Source organism: Podarcis tiliguerta (assembly GCF_965153285.1).
Source record: "Podarcis tiliguerta genome assembly, chromosome: 8".
In the NCBI taxonomy this organism is placed as follows: Eukaryota; Metazoa; Chordata; class Lepidosauria; order Squamata; family Lacertidae; genus Podarcis; species Podarcis tiliguerta.
Genome location: NC_139541.1, coordinates 19,691,276 through 19,703,577, shown reverse-complemented (window position 1 = coordinate 19,703,577; position 12,302 = coordinate 19,691,276). Strand labels below are relative to the sequence as shown.

Sequence of the window (12,302 nt, the reverse complement as noted above, 5' to 3'; positions counted from 1 at the left end):
TGTGGTCTTAGATTACCATTAAAGTAAAGCTCAGTTTCTCATATGTAAAATGGGCACAAGAACCCACCTAACAAAGTAGCTGCAATGAGGGATATGGATAGGTGGTGTACTTTGACAGTGATCTTGAAGTGATAATTACGAAACTGTAAAAATAAGATACAAAGTTCCAGACATTCCACCTTGTTGTGATTATCAGATTAGATAATGAAATAGTCTAGACGGAACTGACTAGGATATACTTCTAGCAGTTTTAAAGTCACTATGACCCATTGGGGTTAGAAGAAAAGACAAAAAATTCATTGTAAAAGTATTTTGGTAATGGGCATTTAAAGAGAAACAAAAAGAGGTAATCAAGAGAATCTGTTGCACACACACAAAAAATTACAGGTCTTAAGCTCTCTCAAATTTCCCTGGTGAGGCTGAAACAACATTACCCAGGTGGAAAAAAAGTGCCATAGCTCAGCAATAGAGCATGCTTCACATGCAGAAGGTCCCACGTTCAATCCCTGTCATCTCCAGGTAGGGCCAGGAGAGACCCCTTCATGGAACCTTGGCATGCAGACAATACTGAGCTAGACAGATTCAGTATAAGGCAGCTTCCTATGTCTTAAGGGAAGGGTCGTAGCTCAGTGGTTAGAGCACCCACTTTGCATGCAGAAGGTCCTAGGTTCAATCCCTGGCATCTCCGGGTGGTGCTGGGAATATCCTCTGAGTCTGAAACCCTGGAGAGCTGCTCCTAGTGTAGACAATATAGAGCTAGATAGACCAGTGGCATGACTCTACATAAGGTGGCTTCCTATATTGCTGGTTGGCATTTACCAAGCAGTCTGGAGAACCCAGAGAAAGAGCAGAAATGTTTGTCCCGAATGTTTTAGGTGGTGACATTCCCAACTGTTATTTGCCTAGTATTTATTTACGGCTTTGCCCAAAACAAAATGAAACCTCAATTATCAACTCAAGGGTGTCATGAATTGCCCAAACCAACAAAATTTGGTTATGTTGTCACAGTCTGCACCTGAAAGCTAAAACTGAGCCGCCTTCCTTGAAAACTGGCACATTCCTCACTGAAACAACTCTAGTGTAGGTAGGAAATCCATAATTCAGTGGCAGAGTCTGCATGCAAATAGTGTCATGTTCATTCTCTAGAACCTCAGGTACAGCTGGAAGGATTCCTGGAGAGCCACTGTCCAGTCAGTGTAGACCTGGAGTGGCTAACATCTCACATGGGGGCTATCCTGGAAACAGTAATTTTTGTCACTATCAATTACAATTATTATTTTTAAATCCATCATATGCAGTTGCCTTGAACAACTCGGCATGTGTTGCAAAAGCCTAGCCACTCTCAAGAGTCCCCCAGTAGCCAAGGGTAAATTCTTGCAAGATTGCATCTCATTAGCTTCCAACAACAAAAGGTATGAACGCCACTCAGTAACTCATAGAGTTGGGTTACTTCTTTTACCAATGTAATGTGGGAACAGTTCTAATTACCTAAACCACTATCCCCAAATTGGGACATTGTCCCAGTCTCCCCCAGAAGAATTGCACTTTGGGTAGAATATGCTTTGATGCCCAACTGAAACACATGCAGAAACAAGTGAGGGGATGCTGAATTAGGCAGCTACTAGATGATAAATGCTCAAATTGATGCATCAACTATTTGGATCAGTGCTTGCTGTCATTCATTCCTAAAGTCACTGTAGAACTGTAGTAACCAATGTACTTCAGGAAACCTCAAGACAGAATGGCATGGGACTCCATTAGGAAGCCATTAAAAAGTTATAAGGATTGACAGTCAGGTGGAGGCACTGTGCTTTCTGCCTCCTGTCCTCTCCTTAACCCCTATTCTTGGCCACTGCTTCAGAGATAAATATCTTGCACAAACAAAATTACCTTTGATTGCACCAGCAGCTGAACTTCTCCAAGAAGTTCCCACTACAGGGAGTGGCGTTGCCTTGCCACACAGACATAAACAAAGGAGAGCAGACGTGAAAAACAAGTTTTAATTAAAGCCACTTCTGCATAATCAATTTTCCCTTTCTTACACATTACACATTTCTAATATACGTCTGAAGAAGCATCTGGCACAGTCACAGATTACACAATAAAGGGTAGTGAAAGAAAGCAGGTGGAACAACCTGCTTCTGTGAATCTATCCTTTTAATATACTGGCTAAAGGTTAACTTCAGGATTCAGTAACAAGAAGCCAATTTGTTTGTAAAATCAGCAAGAAAGCAGGAGATGAACAGTCAATAACACCGACGTTTACTCCCTCCCCGTAGCTATTTGAGTCATCTGACAGAAGTGTGTTCAGGTGTTACGCCTGAAAAAGGAAATATCAACCTATGTTGGGGCCAAGTTCAAGGTTTTGGTACTAACAAATAAAGCCCTATACAACTCAGGACCAGGTTACCTGAGAGACCACCTTATCCCTTATATACCCAGAAGGTCATTGTGTTATGCGGGAGAGTTTCTCTTTCAAGTCCAAAAGTATCACAAGCTCACTCCGCAGTAATTTACAGCACTGTCTTCAGTGTGGTTGCCCCTGTTTGGTGCAACAGCATGACAGGCACCCACTTATCTGCACTTCTGCAAACAACTGAAGACCTTTTTGTTTGTACAAGTTTTCCAGCTGGATGAAAGGGTCTTTGTCTTGGGTGTTCACTTTGTATTGTTTTTAAAAATATATATTCAGTTGTTTTTAAAGCTATTTTTGGATGTTTTTAATACCTTTGTAAATCATTTTGAGATGTATAAAAGGTGATCAAATAATAACATCATCATGTGTTGAGCAGGGAAGGTTTGTGTTCATTTGAATATGTGAAGAGGCCTCTGTGGTATGAAGAGACCTGTTTTATCAGGGTTACCAACTGCAAAGAGGCTTCTACTCACATTCAAGGGAATGATGATAATCCCCTTTCAGTCTCCTTGCTGAGAATGAGAAGGTCAACATCAGAGAAGTCCGGGCTGGTACATACAGCCACAATGCCCCAACACTAGATGATATTTCCTGTTTGGGCATAATGTCTGGACAGTGTTTATTGTGAAAAGGTTATTTTAAAGGGGCGAAAAGATTTCAGAAATGGAATTCCAATGTAACCCTGAACTCAAGAGTGAAGTACTCTTTAAAAATTAAATTAAAATAAAAAGTTAGGAAATCCTGTAATGCAATAGGTCAAATCATTATTTTTTAAAACTTGTCCAGGGAGGGGAAAATTTAAAATATTTTAAAGCAGAAAACGTAAAACCATATCTACTTGTCCCCTATGCATATATTTCAAGACTAAAAATTTTGCTTAAGTGTTTATGTAAAAACTTTTAAAAATCTCTAATTTCCTCATTTCACACTATGTACATTTTCAACTTGTCCACCTTTTAATACTCAATGTCTAAATTCTGCTTTATGTGAACACTTTACACACCGAGTGATCACTAATTTCCTTATGTCACATTGATACAGACACAGTTCAGAGTAACTGTATAATTTCTTCCTTGTTTATCCACATAGTTCACCCCCAAGAGGGGCACCTTCCTAAAAAAAATATACCCACTTGCCTGCTACCTTGATGAAAATGTTTGGAGACTGCAACAGAAGCAATCAGATGAAATGAAAGTGTGTGTGTGTGGGGAGGACAGAATAAGCTCTCTCTGATTTATATTAAAACAGCACACCAAGACATGTTTTTCAGCACAGAACGAAAAACTGTGTTGCAACAGAATGAGATTCCTACTCTGATTTATTTATTTATATATCTATTCATTCATTCATTCATGTGTACACTCATTTTCTGCTTGTACCAATACTCCAAGTGTAAGACGCCCCTTCTGAATTCCTGTGTGCTATTTGCCGGCAAGGTCACTGTGCAGTGGAAGAGCATGACAAAAAAGCCAGCCAGGTTCCCCCCTCCCCTCCCCTCCAGCCAAGCTTCAGGAAGGGGAGGGTGGAGAGCTGAGCTCAGGAGCTCCATTAGAAGTTTCTACAGTCTAGCCAGGAGGCTGAGAGCCCAGACTGTGGCTGTTCTGTCCTCTGAGCGCACTCCCTCCACCTCCTCCCTCGCCATCACCCTCCCCCACCCATCTCCCTCAGTCTGCCTGGCCTGTCTGACGCCTCCTGTAGCTGAGCTGACTCATTTTGCAGACATTCTTAAAGTCACAGGAAGACATTTATCTAGAAAAGGCGTGTGCACATGGCAAAAACCTGCACTCTGCTGCATTTTTTTTTTAATTCGGCATGTGTGGTTTTCCTCAACTATCTACTGAGAAAGGCAAACACCACATATCAGACCTTCCCCACCCCCTTTTAATCCTATACGCTGCTTTAAAAAAACCACTTATAAATCAGTAACTAGGGTTGTAAACAACTAAGTCCTACTCAAAGTAGATCAATTAAAAATAATGAGCCTAAGCTTGTCGTGTCCATTAATTTCAATGAGTACTACTCTGAATATGACTCTGCAGCCCCTCTTCTCACACTCACTCACTACTATAGCCACTGGAAGTAGCCTGAGTGTTGCCACCTGTCATTAAATAATTTCCTAGCAGTGAACACACATCCATCTGTGAAAGGGATAGTCATAGGAGCCTCTTGCAGCAACAAGAGAGCCTTGGGGCACCAACAAATTTCTTATGGCATAAGCTTTCACAGACTAGAGTCCACTTCAGCAGTTGCTAGAAGAGGACTCAAGTCTACAAAAAGTACTGCCCAAATAAATCTGTTAGGGTCCCTCTAGAATTTTTTTGGGGAGGGGCTTATTCACCAAAATGTCACTGACACAATAAATATGCATTAGCAATGGATTTATAATGGATTTTCATTATGTTTTATTAGTTGTTCAGCAATGCTTCCCCCCCAGTGCCATAGCAGTACTGCCACCCAGAAGGGCCCTTTTGCAGTACAGCAGGGCAGAAACAAACAACAAAAACCCTGGAACATTCGCAGTTTGAAAAGTTACAGGATTTCAGCAGCAAGTTACAGGACATGAAGTGATTGGATACAAAGTACATCTGCCCTGAAACTTCTGCAGACGCAAAACAGTATTCAAAATGGGGATCGTGTCTAATCAAACCAATACCATCATGATGAGAACAAGTCATTATGAATGCACAATAAAAAGGGATGTCTGTAGGTGCCCTTACTCTTCAAAGGTGCCCTTGTTATTCTGACAGATCAAGTGGTTTCCCTACATTTGCCAGCCAACATCCCTGAATCATAAAAACTATCCTAAATTCAACCTTGCAGGACACCTGACAGTCTAAACACAAGAACAGTTGCATTGTACATTTCTAAAGGCAGCAAGGAGTTTGTTTTGACAGTGGCCTAATTCCCACATCACTATAAACCAGGCATGTCCAAAGTCCATTTCGGGGGCCTAATCCGGCCTGACGGTCGGTTTAATCCGGCCCCTGTGGCAGTTTATTTCCTGGGGTAAAATCCTAAAAAGATCTCAACAACTTCAATCCCCCCAAAAAGCTCAACAACTTTGGTTGGCCCTCTTGGCCCTTCACTTCATCCAATCTGGCCCTCTTTGAAAACAGTTTGGACACCACTGCTATAAACCGTAGTTAATGGTTTACTGTGAACAAACCAATCTGGGCTGTTTTGTTTCTCCCTGCTAACAAACATTGGGGGAAATCCAGCTAAACTGAATGGTGGGAGACTCAGGGTAGAAAAGAGGAAGTACTTCCACACACTGCATCATGCATCATTAAAGCATGGAATTTGCTACGAGAAAACGTAGTGATGGCCACCAACTTGAATGGCTTTTAGGCAATTTAACAGGGAATAAGGCTATCAATGGCTACTAGCCAAGATTGTGTGTGATACCTCCACTGTATGTATGTATGTATGTATGTATGTATGCAGTATGCCTCTGAAAGCCAGTTGCTAAGAGTCACAAGTAGGGAGAGCGATGTCACACTCAGGTCCTGTTTGAAGGCTTCTATTGGGGAATCTGATTGGCCACTGCGACAGCAGAATGCTGGATTACATGGGCTTTTGGCCTGATCCATGCTGGACTAGATGGTTCAAAAACAAAAACAGAGGCTAGGTACATTACACATCCTCCCAAATATTTATGTGACTTAGAGAGATGATGTACAAATCAAATCCCCTAAACCTACGGGTGAAACTGCAACAGACACGCCATGTATAAAAATGCCAGCAGCTGCTTGAGAAGAGGACGTCAACTCCATAATTATCCACAATGGATCCTCGCCTTTACATCTGCAGCCCAGATGTGAAAATTAATCTTAGAAGCACAAGGAGGCTGGAGCTGGTGTTTTGTGAAGGGGGGTAGGGGGGTTGGGGAGAGACCAGCCAAGCAAAAGGTATCTGTTTTTACACTGGTGTCACAAGGCCAGGATCTCACCCAAAAGTTAAGGTCATGTCTCATCCCATTTTAATTTTAGAGACCCAGCCCTACTCAGCTTGCAGGCAAAAAACAAAAACCCAGCAAACGCAGGAGCCAGTGCACAAAGTCAACCTAAAGATGATTGTTACATACCAACTGGAGGAAGTGATTAAAAATTAATGCAAGCTCAGAGAGATATAGAAACCTGAAAGGGTGCTGCCCATCAGGCAACACTTTCAACCCATCTCTTATCATTCATATTTATTCTCCCTCCCTCCCTCTCCCCCCTCCCCTGCTTCCTCTCCTGCTTCTTATACTGTAATACCATTCTCATGGGAAAGGGCAGAGGAATGATCACCAGGTTCTCTAAATTCACTTCTACTTTACCTCCCTCCTCCACAATGAAACAGCTACAGGCAAAAAACAAAAACAAAAACAGAGATAGAGAAGAGAAGAAGAAGAAGAAGAAGAAGAAGAAGAAGAAGAAGAAGAAGAAGAAGGTGGTGTTATATATTTCCTTCTGGGGTCAGAGAGACTCAGCTGTGGGTGGCATTTGAAACCTCACTTTTTACCGATTCTCCTCTCCCCAACCATATGGGGGTGGGTGGCCCATCCTAAGTGCTGTTCATTCTCACTTTCCCCACCACCACCTTTTCACATTAGTATTTGAAATACATCATTAAGCAACCTTGAAAAGAACTCTACACAGTCTCCTTTCTCAAGGTTCCCTTCTATGACCAGGCAGCTGTGGTACAGACAGCAAAATGTACACTCAGCGGGTAAGCTGAAAAGGCCTTGTATGGCTTTGAACAAATTAAAAAGAGAGAAGGAGTGCAGTGCCTATTTATTTTTTTAAAAAGGTAGCTAATTCTATGGTAATAAAACACTCACATGTGACTAGCTCTCTGTGCTCTGGGTATTTTAGCTGACTAGCAACAAGATTTCCAGTATTAGCGGCTAGAAAAAACGCACAACCCTCTTATACTTTTTTGCCATTCCTGTGTAACATTATTTCCCTGCATCTTAGGCTGTGGCAGACCAGAGATTCTGTGGAACCTATAATATGTGCATGTATTGTTCTTCAAACTAACTCAGAAAAGAGCAGGGTGAATTCAATACAGCATTTATTGAGGTGATCAGCACAATATGTTGTTTATTCACAGAGAAAGTAAAAGTTTATTCTAAAAAGAAAGTGCAAAACTGTATTTATAACACAAAAGTTATTACACATTATTTAAAAGAAAAAGAAACACACACAAAACCTTCCCTCAAGCCTTTCTCCACCCTCACCCCAGGCTAGCAGTTTTATCACAAAGGGTCATTTCACAGGACTGTTTTAACATGTGAATACCCAAAGGAAAATGCTCCCTGCTTCTACTTCAAAGATGATCATGTGAAATGGCCCTCAATTTGTTCTGGGGTTGACAGAGTGACTTGAGCCTATTTTTTTCTATAAAGCTGCCTTGGGGTCATTTTAAGCGGAAAAAATAATTATTTGTGGTTAATCATGAACACTACAAACCCTACACTCTGTCTGTCCACAACACCACATATGCATGTGAATCTTGGGACATCAGCATTATTTATGGAAAAAGACAGAAAAAAGGGGGGGGTGTTTCTTAAAATACTGGCACTTTGGGATTCTATGTTTCTTGCCTTCTCTACCCTCCCAAGAGACCTTGTTTTTAAGCCCATCATCCATTACGGTCATTTCACTAACGAGTCAAAGCCGCTTCTGTTCATCCTGTAGAAAGGTCCTGACCTGTGACCCTTGCCCCCTCCTTGAATCCCTCCAACCAAGCCTACTGTGCCTTGGCCCCTGTTTCAGGGACTGCAATTTTTTATGGGTCTGCATACACTAGTGGGTGATAAAACTTCTTCGATAGCTGTGCTTGCTCTATTGTCAATGAAGAAGATTCTGGGTGCCAGGCTCAGTTTGCTAATTGGATACACACACAGAGGGAGAGGCGTTCTGGGGTTTTCTTCTTGGAAAGGATGATGATTCCAGGGGTTTTTAACATGCTGCATAAGAGATTAACAATATTACTGGGGCGTTAAAATTAAAAGGGCTCTGTTTTGCTCTATTTTACTTGGGGGGGGGATTCTCAGTGGCATGTTAATTGTTCTGTCACAGTGCCTACTTGTATTGGTGATTCACAGACAGATATCCTACCTCCATGAGTACTGGAACAGGGAGTTGGAATGGTCCGTTCAAGCTAAGCAGTGGTCCACAGAACTCTCCTCTATGGCAAACTCCTCCCTTGACCTATCAAAGGTTCCAACACAGATTGTCATCTCTGTCCCCGAGGACTTGACAACGTGGAGCAGAAATCAGGTTCCATAACTATGTTATATGTAAGACCCTTTGTGGTGCTGAGGTCTTGGCACTTAGTGCAGTAATTTAGTCCTAAAAACCTCGCCACGTTTTCAAAGATTTGCATGTTTTGCTAAATTAGAATCCCACTATCTGCAATTTACCAGTGGGCCCTGGACAATGGGAACATGTGTGCACTAGGGTCATCCAAACATATGGTGCTGCAACACTAGGAGAAGTCATCACCTTCCAGGCAGCAGTAGCTTAACAATTTGCACCCCCTGTCCTTATTTGAGTTGGCATCATATTGATGCAAGTGCGGAAATAAAAGAACAGCTTTCCTTGACATTTATACATCACTGTCACTGCCCAGACACCTTGAAGAAAAAGGGTTATACCAGAAGGGAGCTGCAAGATTGCAGGCTGTGGTGCTAAATTAAATAACTTGCAACAGAAAAGAAACTTTGGCTCCATTTTAAACATTACTTCCTCCCACTTCTCCTCTGAGATTATCTTTGCAGAAAATCACGTGCACAACTTAGTGTCTGAAGTGTGGCTCAAGAGGGTGAGGGTGGGTGGTGGTGGTGGGTTCTTCATTACAAAATACATAAATTGGGAAGTAGAATTTGCACACTTACCTTCCCAACTTGTGTATTACATGCACACACAAAAGCTGCACTTCAAACACCTCATAAAATTCAGACCATTCATAAGCTATTCAAACATTTGAATGGGTCGAGGAATAAAACCAAGCACTCGCCTTTATTTTATTTTATTTTAATTGTGCCTGATATCCCTGCATTACCAACCAAAGTAAGATTAGCATTTTTAAAAAACTGGTTACCATGACAACAGAGCATAACTATGTTTTAGGGGGTGCAACTTGTAAGCATGTGGCAGGCACATTTTGGAGGGCTGGTGGTACAAATAAGTGAGTGGTAAGTTCATGCAAGCTTCTCTCTGACATTTACAATTGCATGGCCCTTCCCCACAAAAAGTGGGTGGTCACTAAGAGAGAAATAAAAGGGTCCACAGTAGGTAAATGGATCTTTTCCACAAGCGGTATCTTAGGTGACTGCTTTGGGAGCATCGTAAACATGGGAACGGCTTACAATTTCTCTTACCTAGCTTCTTACCCTGGCCCTTGGTTTTGCTAATAAAACCCTGAACAACCTTTCAGAATACAGCCATGTATATGGGTGGAGGGGTAGGGAATCTGTTAGTGTATGCCCATCCAAGGAAGATGATGTTGACCTGCCCCCATAACCCAGCCTAAATACCTCTTCCCATACTTGTCAGATCGCACACTGTAGTTCAGGGGTCAGCAACCTAAGGCCCATGGGCCGGAAGCAGTCCACGGAGGTCATTTGACCGGCCCACAAGCCGCCCCAGAATCGAGTTGCACGCTCATGTGCTGCGCTGCGCTAAACCACTGCAGCGAGGTACAGGAACTCACTTCCATGGTCCCGGAAATCGCGTCTGCGCACGCACAGATGCCAAAAACCATGGGCGCGCACACTCACACGTGATCCGGCCCACAGAGGGATCTCCGCGGGACTGATCCAGCCCAAGCAAGATAAACCTTACTGACCCCTGTTGTAGTTGCAATGGGGATTTTGCCTCCCACAAAAGTGCCCACCCCATTGAGTGATTGTCACTGTGCCAATTGGCGCACTGCTCTTTTTCACCTCATTTCTGAGTCTCCAGTTCCCTGAAACTGTTCCCTGATAATGTGGTGTCAGAATGCACATACTTTATAACTAGCACTGATTTAGCTACATCAATGCAAAATGCTTTGCACAAAGAGCTTTCGCTATCTATCTACCATTCCGCTGGTGTAAATAAATGAAATAACTATTCAAAACAGTCACATTTGACTAAATTAGTCTGAACACACCTTCTAGTTAAAACACGAGCCAGGCTTAATTATTTATTATCCACTGTAGAACACCACTTAATTATTTTATTCCACTTCAGAAGCCTGTGTAATATTCATTTATTCTCAAGGATCTTAATAACCAAGCGATTTCCTCATACTTTTTTTTTTTTAAAAAAGAGCGCAAGTGTGTGGGAAATTTATTCTGCTCTTTCTGTTGTGGGACATTAATGCACAAACTGGATTGCAGCATAGTAAGGCAGTTCAGAGTTCATTCTTATCTTCAACATCACTTGCCTCTTTCACACATTCCAAAGGAGTCCTTATGCTTAAGAGGACTGTAAAGAGCACTCCAGCCTGTAACTTTAACCCTTGAACAAGCTTTCAAAGACCTCCTTCTGACTGATAAGCAGCTATTTCTTCATTAGCAAAAACAGGCTTTGCTGGGAAGCAATCTCCTCATCTCATTTAATCGTTTATACACTTCTCCCATCCCTTTACCAAACTGACAAATAGCTAGTTCTCCTCAGCCACATCTGCAGCCACTGTGTAGACCTGCCAGATGTTGACAAACCACAATATCCAGCTCTGGTCCAAAGATTTCCATAAGAAACGGCCTTATAAGAGGATTCATTCATTCATCTAGTCCAGAATTATCTGCTCTGACTGACAGTGAGAGTGATGTTTCCCATCACTTGAATGTATCTTGATCCTTCTAAGATCACGGTTGAGGAACCTGTGGCCCTCCAGATGTGGATGCACTACAGTGTGGACCTGAATTAAAACTTCTGACAGGTCCGCATCACAAAAATAAGCATAATAAAACTGATGCCCATCTTTCATATAATAATACTTGAAAATTGAATTATATAGTTTGAGCCCTTCTGATCTCACAACAAGAACAATGGAACATTGAAAACAACACTTTTAAAAATAATAATGGCTGGGATCTGTTGCAGGGCATCCCCAAAAGCAGCAAAGGGGTGACAGCACAGCCAACTAAAATGTCACAATGCTTACAGGGGGATCTAACTGCCCAAGTGACATCGAGAACGGGAATGTCTGTCACTTTGAAAGCCTGAGGGACACAGTAATCTGTGTAAAGGGTGTGAGATTTTATGCAAAAGGTGCCAGATCTGATACTAGGAGACAGGTGTGAAAAACAGCTTCATGTGGGCTGGCTATTTAACCGCTCATTCATGCTATTTCTCTGGTGGTGGTGAACACTGTTATTTTGTCCCTATGCTCCAGCACAGGCAACAGGGAGCCTGTGTTCCTCCAGTTGTTTCTGAGCTACAATACCCATCATCCATGACCACTTACAATGATGGATACTGCTGATAGGAGTCTGGAGTCCTCAACAATATCTAGAGGGCCTGAGGTTCCCCCTCATGTCTGCTTCACAGAGCACAAATGGACATGTCCCTCCCACAAAATGCAACACAAGGGAAACAGCACTAGAAGGGCTGCAGGTTCCCCATCCCTGACCAAACAAGTAATATTATGGAAAGGAGTATCTGGGCACCTAACATGGATTTCGGAGTACAGTATTGTGTATAACTATCTTGCTTATGAAAGGCCACTCTCTCACACAAACTTATCCTGGAAGCCACAATCTCTCTTAACTCTCTCATCTGAAATATTTATCGCCCAATTCCAAATGTGTAGTGCACCTCCCCAATTGTATTCTATTTACTTATTACGTTTCTATGTCACACCATAAGCACCACGAGTGGGTTACAATAAATAATTTTGTATGTGTGGG

At 42.2% G+C, this 12,302-nt stretch overlaps 1 protein-coding gene and 1 long non-coding RNA gene across 5 annotated transcripts in view; one reads left to right on the top strand and one right to left on the bottom strand.

The window, feature by feature from the left end:
• Nucleotides 1–12,302, bottom strand: part of SKI (SKI proto-oncogene) — a 148,385-nt gene that overhangs the window by 73,801 nt on the left and 62,282 nt on the right. The gene's annotated exons all lie outside the window — the stretch shown is intronic.
• On the top strand, nt 6,840–9,007 carry LOC310684014. Its single transcript, XR_014514653.1, has 2 exons — nt 6,840–7,479; nt 8,508–9,007. It is a non-coding gene; the product is annotated as an uncharacterized lncRNA (long non-coding RNA).